Below are 14,133 nucleotides of genomic sequence, written 5' to 3'. Positions count from 1 at the left end.
TGATGAATAGCCGGGCAAACGAACAAGAGTTCAGGATCGATAGTCAGCCTCTAGAGTCTGTGAAGGAATACGTTTACCTAGGTCAATTAATCACAGGGATCCCTGATCATGAGAAGGAAGTTCATAGAAGAATAAAAATGGGTTGGATCGCATACGGCAGGCATTGTCAGCTCCTGACTGGAAGCTTACCATTATCATTGAAAAGGAGGGTGTACAATCAGTGCATTTTACCAGTGCTAACATAAGGGGAAGAGACTTAAACTGACAAAGAAGCTTGAGAACAAGTTGAGGACCGCGCAAAGGGCAATGGAACGAAGATGGCTAGGCATAACGTTGAGAGACAGAAAGAGAGCGGTTTGAATCAGAGAGCAATCGGGTATAGACGATGTTCTAACTGACATCAAGAGAAAAAAAATGGAGCTCGGCCAGGTCATGTAATACGCCGGTTAGATAACCATTGGACCATTAGGGCGACACAATGGGTACCAAGAGAAGGGAAGTGTAATAGAGGACGGCAGAAGACTAGGTGGTGCGACGAAATTAGGAAATTTGCGGGTGCTAGTTCGAATCGGTTGGCACAGGACAGGGGTAATTGGAGGTCGCAGGGAGAGGCCTTCGTTCTGCAGTGAACATAAAACAGGCTGATGATGGTGCATCGCCGAGCCCCAGTTAAATCGGTTTTGGTCTTCAATAAGACAAGCTCATATAACCGCGAAAGTCGTATACAGCTGTCGCGGCTCCAAGTGCAGCGTGCCACGCTGGTCGTAATCTACATTTCAAAAACTTACTATAGCGTTAAATACGCGATATATTAATCAATTGGCGGCGAGTTCTTAACTTCCCCATTTACCTTCTAGCATGAATTTCAGAATATTCAAGAAGCGGACAATCTTATAGCTGTCAATGCGGCTTTTCGAGTATATAAAGGGTGCTTCAGCGAACACTTTCAAAATTTTTTTTAAGGTTGCCAGTGGCAGATAGTACAATTCTAGTTCATGAGCTGGTCTACTCGAAGTGGTGGACATTACTTGCACAAAGAATCGATATACGTAATCGACTATAATTAACAAAAAATACTAATTAAGCTTGTAACTGATTACCTTATGGCACATATTGCGCTTTACAAATTCTAGCCGTGGATTTCGCAAGGCGGATCCATTTGAAACGAATTCTGAGGATGACACCATTTTCGAAATATTAATTCCCGAACTTTGCGGAGAAATGCAGACACAGCCAAGGCGTTCTTCAAAAGGCAGTCCTTTCTCCACTGAGCTCCACGGCATGCCATAAGATGTGCACACTTAGGTTGATGCGGATGATATAGCGCTTACCTCATTGGCATGTGATATTCACACCTTGTACTACTTAATACACACCGCAATTTTTACCCGTTTGTCCTAGAAGGTTGGCATGCCAACGGTCTGCCCCTTAATGTGTGTAAGGTATATTTGCCGGTGTTTCCTCTAAAGGAATATACGTAAATATATCTTTATTGTTTTTCTGGAAATTTTCCCCCAAAATTATTCTGCAAGTAGTAACGTCAAGTGGCTTGGCGTGACATTCTTTTGTTTAGCGTGCGCACTCTACAAAATGTGCGCATGGGGTTGATATGCTGTATAGACAAAGTAACTGTCATCGGAGCTATTCTCATTGGAGCGTTAACAGTCTATCGCATGTTGCACGCCATTACGAGAATTTCGGCGAGTCTGGCTTTTCTTCCTATATAGCATTGCGTCATTGTTCTACATTGGTACTGGATGTGTAGGCTTTGCGAATATAAGGATCATCATCATCATCATAATCTTGGCTACGCCCACTGCAGGGCAAAGACCTCTCCCATGCATCTCCAACTACCCCGGTCATCTGCTAATTGTGGCCATGTTGTCCCTGCAAATTTCTTAATCTCATCCGCCCACCTAACTTTCTGCCGCCCCCTGCTACGCTTCCCTTCTCTTGAAACCCAGTCCGTAACCCTTAATGACCATCGGTTATTTTCCCTCCTCATTACATGCCCTGCTCATGCTCTGCCCATGCCCATTTATTTTTCTTGATTTCAACTAAGATGTCATTAACTCGTGTTTGTTCCCTCACCCAATCTGCTCTCTTCTTATCCCTTATCGTTAAACCCATCATTCTTCTTTGCATAGATCGTTGCGTCGTCCTCAATTTAAGTAGAACCCTTTTTCGTACGCCTCCAGATTTCTGCCCCGTAGGTGAGTACTGGTAAGACATAGCTGTTATACACTTTTCTCTTGAGGGATAATGGCAACCTGCTGTTCATGATCTGAGAATGCCTGCCAAACGCACACCAACCCATTCTTATTCTTCTGATTATTTCAGTCTCATGATCCGGATCCGCGGTCACTACCTGCCATAAGTACCTGCCCCTTACCACTTCCAGTGCCTCGTTAACTATCGTAAACTGCTGTTCTCTTCGGAGACTGTTAAACATTACTTTAGTTTTCTGCAGATTAATTTTTAGACCCACCCTTCTGCTTTGCCTGTCCAGGTCGGTGAGCATGCATTGCAATTGTTCCCCTGAGTTACTAAGCAAGGCAATATCATCATCGAATCGCAAGTTACTAAGGTATTCTGCATTAACTTTTATCCCCAATTCTTCCCAATCCAGGTCTCTGAATACCTCCTGTAAACACGCTGTGAATAGCATTGGAGAGATCGTATATCCCTGCCTGACGCCTTTCTTTATTGGGATTTTGTTTCTTTCTTTATGGAGGACTACGGTGGCTGTGGAGCCGCTATAGATATCTTTCAGTACTTTTAGGAAATGAGGTCCTGTATCGGCGTGGAAACCAGAACCGGTATAATTTAGCGATCCCTTCCGCTCGATTTTGATGCGAAAGCATCAAATGGCCCGTTGAGCGAAAAAGCCGGCATCTGCAGCAGCGAGATTGCACTTAAATTCCCATTGGCTGCGACGCCACCTCACGTGCTCGCCTCGACGGAGCAGATGCGGGCGAAAGGGAACACCTGCTACCTTGCTGGCGCGCCAGGTGTTGCGCGAGGGGAGGGGGCATCGACGCGACACCACATCACCCTCGCTCTCAGAAGTCCGTGTTATCTGGACGTTCCTTGTCCACGCAAGCTCTCGCCTGCGTTCTAACTTTGCCTTGGTAATCGCGATAAAGAAATTTATGTATAAGAAAACAAAATAAATTCGAAAACAAAAACGTTGGCGGTAGTGATCAAGTCCGGGGTCCGAGTCCCTCCGGAGATTTCCGGGATTGCCGGAGGGGCGGCACTGAGCCCCCCCCACGATGCCGAAGCCTACATCCCCCCCCCCCCATCTAACTTGTCATTGCCAGACTTTTGTCACCCACATCATTTGAGGTTTCTTTTGACTTGCGTCGACCACCTTTTCAATCACAATTTTATTGTGGTTAATAGCGCACTGCATCATTGTTGCGCGGATTGTGCATGTATTTTAATTCACACTTTGCTTTATTTCTGCAAATCCTGACAATAGGAGAACAAGCGCATTAGAAGTACCAGCGGCGGCTGCCTCATCCGTATTTTCTCACTTCAACATTGTTTTAAATTTCCACTGTAAATACCATGCACATATACAATATATTTACATATTTGCACAGAACAAAGTTTATGATATTTTAAAGAGAAGGAGGTAGCCAATTAACAATTATTTCTAAAGGTATAGATAGCTTATGCCTAAATAATGAATATGTTGCTGTATGTTCACCTCGCTTCAAAATGTTTTGCGTGCTTTTTTGACCTTGAAAAAAAAAAAAAACCTGTAGACTTTAGTGACCCCTCCGGCAGAGTCTTTTGTCAACGGCGTGTGAAATGCACATGAATGATATATATCTTAGTATCGCTTCTCTTTCCAGTAAGCAAAGCTAACGACCCATTAAAAAACACGTCTAATAATTTGCAATACTTATTAGGGATGGAAACATCGTCACTTGCATGCAGAGGTTATAAATATATTCAGGGTGTCCAAATTAACTATCATGCGCCAAGATTAAAAAAAAAAAGCAATGCGTTACTCGAAGAAAACCTAGTGTATATTGTTACCAGTACAGTGAAGTAGCTGCCAGTAATTTTTTTGTTACTGAGATTACATTAGGTAATTCTAACTAATTACCTAACTCGAGACGTACTATCATAATTATCAAAATGTCAATGAGGCATTTGAAGAAACAGGGAAGGGACATCTAACTGCGGTATTTTCAGTGACGTACTATTTGTGTACTAACTTTTTTTCGACTCATGAATAAACCCTGCGAAATATGGCCATTTTGATGACTTCGCTCCCACCCGCATCTTCGCACAGGCTCATTTTGAGTTAGCAAGGACGAAATGAAGGAAATGAAGAAAAGAATCACCGCCCAAGCACTTCGTACCGATGGTTAACCAGCAAAGCTGAAATGTGCGGCCCCGGTTTTTATCACTGGGTTGATCCCGACGGTTCATTAAACGATGGCTTGGTAGGCTGTCGGATCTTCGGTACGCAGTTGCTGGTTGCGCTCGGCTGCACGAGCCTGTTCTTGTGCCCGGCCTGCAGCATCGGCACGGCGTAGACGAGCTCGTTCCCGGTTCTGCTCGCAGCGTTGCTTATCGAACGCTGTCTGCTCCTCAAGAGTACGCATGATGCGTGATCTGCCCATTTCGGAGCCGGACAGAAACTGCTGCGCACCCGCTGGGCTGCGGCGAAGAGCAACGACGTCACTACTGGCGCAGCCAATCGAGCGCCTCTCTTTCGCTTTTTATTCCCGTGCATTCACATGAGGTTGCGCCGGAGGAGTTTTCGGCGTACAGGCGACAGGCTGACGGACAGACGAATTGGCTAGCCATAGACAGCTTCGCTGTAAAACAGCGTAATCGAGCTACTGCCTTATCTGCCGCGCCTCGGCCAAAGTAACACGTCGCGGGTGGTGTTAGTTGGAAACAAGCTGTGATAGCTGTTGTCTTAGCCTAGATAAATTGCACGGATGGTTCCTTTTCTTTTGCCACAAAACCTATCACCACAAAAACGAATTGTCAACGTCAGTGCAAATGTTCAAAAGTGCGTTTTGCTTCGTCCCAGTCACCATGTCTTTGTCTAACGAGCTGAAGGTAAAAATGATCCTTTCCTCGGGAGCTGCAAATGACAAGAGGAAGTGCGCAAATATATAGCATTCATGGAAGTGGGGCGGTATAGACCAAACGCGTCGACTGCCATCAGAAATGATGAAAACCTGAGACGAACCGGCACCTTCAAGAAACAGCGTCATAGGACTCCATCGTTGAGTCCTAGCCCACGTTCTAGCATTTATGGCCTGAAACCTTCATGCTAGCGCGGACGCGGCCGCCCAGGTGCCAATTTCCAAGTCATCAGTTTGGAAGATTCTAAACGACGGCCTTTCACCCGTACTACTTTAACCAGCATACCCGCCGTGGTTGCTCAGGGGCTATGGTGTTGGGCTGCTGAGCACGAGGTCGCGGGATCGAATCCCGGCCACGGCGGCCGCATTTCGATGGGGGCGAAATGCGAAAACACCCGTGTGCTTAGATTTAGGTGCACGTTAAAGAACCCCAGGTGGTCAAAATTTCCGGAGTCCTCCACTACGGCGTGCCTCATAATCAGAAAGTGGTTTTGGCACGTAAAACCCCAAATATTATTATTACTTTAACCAGCACCAATGCTAGGAAGATAAGGAACTATAGAATCGTCTAGATTTGACGAATTGGGTCCTGACAAAAGCCAATGAATCACTGGACTTCTTGCGCAACATCATGTGCACAGATGAAGCCAATTTTCACAGAAACGCCCAGGTAAATTTGCATAATGCGCGCTATTAGAGTGATTACAATGGACACTTGGTAAAGCGCACTCGGCACTAGTACCACTGGTCGTTCAATGTGGGGTACGGAATTTAAGCCGCTGCTATATTCAGGCCCATCTTCTTCGACCAAACACAGACTGGACAGCGTTACGTGGGCGAAATTCTTGAAGGTGTGGTGGATGAGTTTCTCAACGTAGTTCCACTTCTGTGGTATCAGCAAGATGGAGCACCAGCACATAGCAGCAGCCGAGCACGAAACTGGCTAGATGCGACTTTTCATGCGCAATAGATTGGAAGGAACGGACCTGTAAATTGGCCGGCAAAGTCACCTGACCTCTCTCCACTCGATTTCTTTCTTTGGAGTATATGTGAAAAATCGCGCCTACATGATCGAGACGGATGTCAGATTAGCTCAAGACAAGAATAACGGATGTCTGCCGTAGGATTTTAGCATCGGTCATCAAGAAAGCCACTGAAGATGTGATAAAGCGGACTCAGTACATGCGTATATAGTTGCAGAAGGAGAGCTATAGTCGAACACGTCCTCTAGGCAGCAACTAGTGTTCAACGGCGCTTACAAATTTATAGATAATAAGGGCACACTGAAATCTCATGTATTTTTCGCTTTTGTGCAGTCGTCCTGATTGCCAATACGGCTCATCTATATAGAAGTGCTTATTTACTTTCTTGAACGCATCGGTTTTGCCTTTTCTCAACACGTGGGTCGCTTCCCGGTGTGTTTATTTGCTTTTATTTTGTGCCGTGAGCCTGTTCTTGCAGAACTTATACACTCTCATGAAAACTAAAACCGTCACTTTCATTTAGCTTTAGTCCGAATCAAGTTTCTGGCGCGAAACATAGCTGCGCGCGCACTCTGTCGATGCGGTGCGAGCAAAGCCGGGATTTGAAACATGCTATGCCTATTACATTGCTTTTCGCGTTTCGTGCGTGGTCAGAGCGGCGCTTCCGCCTTGTTAATTATCAAGGGGCTTTTGTTATCAATGTGATCAGTCGGCCTTGACAGACGGATAATAAGACTGACGTAGAGAGAAAGGAATACCGAGCTGCAAAACCGCGATACCTGCTGTTGGTGCTCCTTCCGTACCATTATCAAGGGGATGCGCTGTCTCTTGGGGTTTGCGACAAGCAGTGCAGCTGCTTTCAGCCGGCTTATTTGAGGGTGCTGATTTATGATGCGGGTGAGAGCGCAGTCACGTGGTATTTATTCGTGAGGTTTGCTTGTCAGTCGGAAAAAATTGCACGCAATTAGTACGTCGCTGAACGCACAGCAGTTAGATGTCATTTGCGGGCGCTTGGGGGTGCCTACAAATGCCACATTGAGACTTTGATAATTGGGACAGTACTTCTCGAATTAGATAATTAATTGCAATAGTCGAAATAAATTTCAGGAACGAAAGAATTACTGGCGGCTACTCCATTGTACTGGAAGAAAAGACGGAAAACGTGGAAATATTATCACAAATTACACAAACTACGCATCCTTTATACCTCACTTTAATTTTAGGAGATCACCCGGCCACTTGTGCCTGGCGGTAGTTGTGAACTTTTTAGACAAATCTGACTTTTTGAATAAACTTTAAAGTTAAGCTGATGGCTGACACCTGATGGCTTCGCGTGCGCTGTGTTTTCACGTATACCTACATCGCATTGAAGCGAGAGGCATCATGAAGGGAAATTCGCTCGCCGCTGTTGCCGGTCTTAATGACGCCAGCGTTCCGACAGCACGTGTCCGCGGTCATAGAGTTACATATGTTCTTGTTTGCCTGTGCACGCACGACACCGTGCTTGTTAATTAAGTCAGTAAGCGAATGTTTACAGCACTCTATGCCAACTGATGATAAAACTACTGACCTTACTGCATATAGCTGTCAAACAATTTGGTATCGCAATCAATGGTTCGCCTTTCGGGTGAAACTGTGTGTTTTTTTTTAAACCGCGTAAATTGCTTTTGACTCCTGTGGCGTCCCCCGCTGATACTAAAGTTGAAACGTTGGCGTGAATTTCCGATTCAGCTTTCTGTTGCTCATTACGTGCTACATAAACGTTTTTTCCAAGCCTGAAAGAAAGCCCGCAAAACACGAAAAAGTGCCGCGCGACTAGTCACGTGGTCTACAATGTTCTCATTGCCACTTTTGCTCTGAATATAATATTTGAGAAGTTGATTAATTAATAATAACCAATTAAATAATTAGGCTAAATAAAGAAATATATCTGACTTGCACCAATCGACGGCAAACAACATTGCCTTGGTTTTGAAGAGCTACGTACGTGGCACTTATTTGAAAAATTCGGCACGAGTTACGTAGGACTTGTTGTCCTGGAAAAATCCGGCTCTTTAGATGTCCTCAGTGCCTATCGACCAGTATCCATCTTGTCAATTTTGTTTAAGGGATTGGAACGAGTAATTTCATGACGACTGGTAGGATTTTTCGATAAATATAATTAATTATAAGCAAAGAGTTTGGCTTCAGGCAAAAAATCGTTTACAGAACTTGCTCTTCTACCACAAAAATAATTAATCAGTGGTGACATTGAAAAAAAGAAAAAAAAGGAAAGATCACTGGAAATGCAGTCGTACATAGATTTCTCGAAGGCGTTCGATAGAATCAATCATATTACACTCATTCAGAAGCTTTCACGCGATCATGCTCAGTTTGCATATATCGGCACTACAAAATGATCTGCCCCAGGGAATTATAATATATATATATATATATATAGACGAGAGAAGAAGGGGAACCTAGAGTCTCGACTTTGTTAGTCATGGCCACATAATGACAACAATGGCGCCAAGGAAAGCATCGGGGAAATTAACCGTGGTTGAAATTTGAATGCAGAAAATAATCAAGAAAACGGAGATGAAAGTGAAAGATAGCTTGTCGCCAGTGGGAGCCGAACTCACAACCTCCGCATTACGCGTGCTTTGCACTACCAATTGTGTTACGGCGACGGCTATCGACTCGCCCGCTAACTTGGGTATTTATGTTTACTAGACCTAGCCCTAGGAGTGTTAGCCAGCGCCACTCAGAGCCATGTTGGGCGGATGTGGAACATCCTTTTTTTGCCCAATGGTGTCACATAGCACGTCATCTTAGGAGGCACGTGGCTAATAAACCCTCGCATCCTACCTAATGACATCAAGGCTGCCAGGTTCGAGACCCTCGCAATGAATAAACGAGAGAAGAGGAACCGTCCGCTTTCATTTCCCTTCGTTATTTTCTTACTTCCGCGAATACTGGCAAAGGGCCCCGAGCGGCCCATCGCGCGGAAATTTTGTGTGTATTCGCGGGCTTCTTTCACGCTCAAAGAAACATTTCTTTGTGTAGCACGTATTGAACAACAGAAAGCTATAGCGGAAGTTTTTCATGTTGCTGTACAATTTTCTCAGAGACAATTTTCATCTAACTATAATATTTAAGAAGCTGAACTACTAATTAATACAAATCATGTAATTAGGCGTAAGGAAAATATAATTTGAGTATCTCCAAGCAACGGCAAACAACATTACTTCGGTTCTGTCCAGCTAGGTGGCATTAGCATATTTTTAAATCTTGGTGCATGATAGTTGCGATAACCTGCATGTATATAAAGAAGGAAAGGCGGGGGAGGTGAATCAAGGTCTCGCCCATTTGACTACCCTACATGTGGGGAAGTGGTAGGAAAGAGTAGAAGGAAATCATTGGTTCGCGCATACGCAGATGAATGTTCGCTCACGTTGAACGTAAAAAAAAAAAAAATCTTGGGTTTTACGTGTCATAACCACGATCTCATTATGAGGCACGCCATAGTGGGGGACTTCGGATTAATTAAGACCACCTGGAGTTCTTTAACGTGCACCCAATGCACGGTAAACGGTCCTTTTTTGCATTTCGCCCCCGTCGAAATGCGGCCGTCGCAGCCTGGATTTAATCCCGCGGTCTCGTGCTTGGCAGTGCAATATCAAAGCGACTAAGTAACCACGGCGGGTACACGCTGAATGTTCGCACGCAAGCGCTCGTCAAATCCGCTTTGTCTGTGAAAAAAAAAAAGCGTATTAACGCTTTGGTGGCCTTGTGCATACCGCGGTCTGCGGCCAGAGTCCCAGGATCTTAGCTTCCGAGAACGATGCGTCGTCTAAGCGGCTAAGACTCATACGCAGAGCATGACGTCGACAGTAGTAGGTTGGATAGTGGCACAGGATGTGTTCCATAGTCTCATCACATCCGCAAGAGATGCATACTGCGCTGTTGGCCACCCCGATGAGGAACGAATAAGCTTTCGTGAATTCCACGGCCAACCCCAGGCGGCACACTTCAGACGACAGCGATTGTCGTCGTCGCTCTTTCGGTCATTTTGTCTATGTACGCGCTGTAGTCAAGTTTGCAACGGGATACCAACTACACAGCGCTTACGCAAACCCTGCTTCGGCACACTAAAGTTGCTCCACGACGACCTGGGTGGCAGGCGAAGCCGCATGTCAATATTTAATGAACATAATCGCGAGTTGGTAAAATCCGGCGAGTTTCAATGTCGAAAAGTAATGCTCCTTGCAAGTGAGTAAAGATGCCGCCGCGCTGCATCACTTCTCAGCAGTGGTATTGGTGTACGCGCTGATCTTGCTGGTGAGTTATGCGCGCTGTTTCTTCTGTACTGTCGTTGCCGGCAATGGCCGTCTTTGAATGCTTGATGGTGAGTATGCCTGATTTCATATTCCATCTGTTCATGAGAGCCATGACGCAAGGCAAACGGTACTATTGACAGCGAGAACTAGTTAAGGACGTAAAAACGCTGGAGATCTTTAACGAATTCGTGCTATGTACCATGCGCATTGAGGATCTAGAAACCCAGCTCGCTTGAGATGTAGGTACCGATCTTGAGCAAATTTCAGTATATATCGCCCAAACAAACTAAGCTATTAATATATCAGAGTCTTTTTGAATCAAACATAAACTACTGTCATTTAGTTCGGGTAAATACTGCTCTCACAAATGCTGATAAACTAGCAATACTATACAAAACGTGCGCTCGGAGCAATAGCTAATATACCGTTTTTGTCACCCTCTGAATCACAATTCAAAAGCGTCAGTGTCATAAAAATTAAGTGCTATTATGAAATCCGTCTTCTTCAGTTTCATAATATGTAAATTCATCACAGAATTGAATTATTATTCGAAAACGTGAACCCTTGAAGTAAATTCTATACATTACGAAACGCGACATCATGAATATTGGCATGTTCCACGTCCGCGGATTAATTACTCACCAAGCACTAAATTACGTGTTGCCTCCAACTCTAAGCAGGTTTAATTTAACTGAATTACCACTAAAAATGATTTCATATAGGGACTATAAGAAAATGTTTCTCGGACACATTTGCCTTGTACTAATGTTTTCTGCCCAGTGTTGTGCTTTTCTTGTTGTTAAGACACTTGTTTTATTATACTTTCTTTTAATCGTAGGACTTGTGTGCATTTGTAATCATTCTTTTGGATAATGAATCTCGCTCTCTTCAGTTAGTTATATTGTGATTCTTTCGCCACTGTCGATTTATTTTAGAGGATGGGAGCAATGTCAAGCCTGCATAACAGCGGCTTTTTTCACCATGTCCTCAGCCATGTGATATATCCAAGTGGCATTAGACAGACAGACAGACAGACAGACAGACAGACAGACAGACAGACAGACAGACAGACAGACAGACAGACAGACAGACGGACGGACGGACGGACGGACGGACGGACGGACGGACAGACAGACAGACAGACAGACAGACAGACAGACAGACAGACGGACGGACGGACGGACGGACGGACGGACGGACGGACGGACGGACGGACGGACGGACAGACAGACAGACAGACAGACAGACAGACAGACGGACGGACGGACGGACGGACGGACGGACGGACGGACGGACGGACGGACAGACAGACAGACAGACAGACAGACAGACAGACGGACGGACGGACGGACGGACGGACGGACGGACGGACAGACAGACAGACAGACAGACAGACAGACGGACGGACGGACGGACGGACGGACGGACGGACGGACGGACAGACAGACAGACAGACGGACGGACGGACGGACGGACGGACGGACGGACGGACGGACGGACAGACAGACAGACAGACAGACAGACAGACGGACAGACGGACGGACGGACGGACGGACGGACGGACGGACGGACGGACGGACAGACAGACAGACAGACAGACAGACAGACAGACAGACGGACGGACGGACGGACGGACGGACGGACGGACGGACGGACAGACAGACAGACAGACAGACAGACAGACAGACAGACAGACGGACGGACGGACGGACGGACGGACGGACGGACGGACGGACAGACAGACAGACAGACAGACAGACGGACAGACAGACGGACGGACGGACGGACGGACGGACGGACGGACGGACAGACAGACAGACAGACAGACAGACAGACAGACAGACAGACAGACAGACGGACGGACGGACGGACGGACGGACGGACGGACGGACGGACGGACGGACAGACAGACAGACAGACAGACAGACAGACGGACGGACGGACGGACGGACGGACGGACGGACGGACGGACGGACAGACAGACAGACAGACAGACGGACGGACGGACGGACGGACGGACGGACGGACGGACGGACGGACGGACAGACAGACAGACAGACAGACAGACAGACGGACGGACGGACGGACGGACGGACGGACGGACAGACAGACAGACAGACAGACAGACAGACAGACAGACAGACGGACGGACGGACGGACGGACGGACGGACGGACGGACAGACAGACAGACGGACAGACGGACGGACGGACGGACGGACGGACGGACGGACGGACGGACGGACAGACAGACAGACAGACAGACAGACAGACAGACGGACGGACGGACGGACGGACGGACGGACGGACGGACGGACGGACAGACAGACAGACAGACAGACAGACAGACGGACGGACGGACGGACGGACGGACGGACGGACGGACGGACGGACGGACAGACAGACAGACAGACAGACAGACAGACGGACGGACGGACGGACGGACGGACGGACGGACGGACAGACAGACAGACAGACAGACAGACAGGAAAGGGCCCCCAAGAACAGGTAACAGAAAATACATTTTAATTACAGGCGTTCACACAGGCCGGTCGATATCAAAAAGCGCTGTATATAGCGCCTGCCTTCTAATGCGATGATAAGTCGCGTCGATGTTGCGAAGGTCTTTCTTCCGAAAGAGGATGGTCGTCCAACTGGTTCAGCACGACGGAAAGCCAATGCCTCTGCACGCTTTACTGCGGACACACAAAGAACATACATAATTGTTTCCTCATCGCCGCAATGGCCACATGCGGCATCGTCAGCCATTTCTATGCGGAACGCGTAGTGAAGGCGACGGCAAACCATAGTCTACAAAAAAGGGTCGCGGCTCTTCGGGGAAGTCTTGGTGCAAGCCGAAGGCTAAGGTTAGACCCATGGTGTATAATCGGGCATGCATAAAATGTGTATTCCACTCTGATGTGGCGCATTCGCGTGCAAATAGATGGAGCATCCTTGCAGCATCTATGCATTCAATTGTATATACATTTCTGCAACAAACAAACAAACAAAAAGCAAATAACTAAATAAATAAATCCGAGGACGCTTAAGCGCTTCTTACGAGTTATGAATGCGGAAGCATTCATGTCCAATTGAACTCCGCTGAGCGGTTCTTCGAATTATGAACTCCTCGCGGCCAAGCGTGTGCGTTGAGACGCTTGGCCAATGCTTCCTAAATAGCACAAGGCCGGTGCACTTCGATCCGTGACATCATGCTACCTTGCCCGACTGCCATAGAATCTAATGGGGACGCTCCCCAGTAAGCCGCGGTGATTTTGACGTGACCGCTTTCGTCACGCCGGGCTTGGCAATGGATATTTCTGTCCAAGTAATCTGGTGCCATAAAGCAGAGTGCACAGGCCTGCTATCTAGAACACATTGGTCTGGCTCGTATTGATTTGGCCTTACCGAGGCGCAGCTAGAACGCAGGCGAGAGCTTGCGCGGACAAGAAACGCGGAGATAGCACAGGCTTCCGAGAGCAAGGGCGAGGGCGACATGCCGTCGCGGCGATGCCATCTTGCTTCACGCAACTCCTGGCATGCTGTCGCCGCAGCAGGTGTTCCCTTTCGCCCACTCTGCTCCATCGAGGCGCGCTCATGACGTGGCGTCACACCCAATGGGAATTTAGGCGCCGTTTAAAGGTATGAGCCTTAAATGGCTCATACCCCCCCCCCCCCCCCGCCCCCGATGGCCTTGAAAAAAAAAAAGAAAC

The sequence above is a fragment of the Dermacentor variabilis genome, chromosome 1 (assembly GCF_050947875.1).
Source record: "Dermacentor variabilis isolate Ectoservices chromosome 1, ASM5094787v1, whole genome shotgun sequence".
Classification (NCBI taxonomy): Eukaryota; Metazoa; Arthropoda; class Arachnida; order Ixodida; family Ixodidae; genus Dermacentor; species Dermacentor variabilis.
This window is presented reverse-complemented; position numbering follows the sequence as displayed.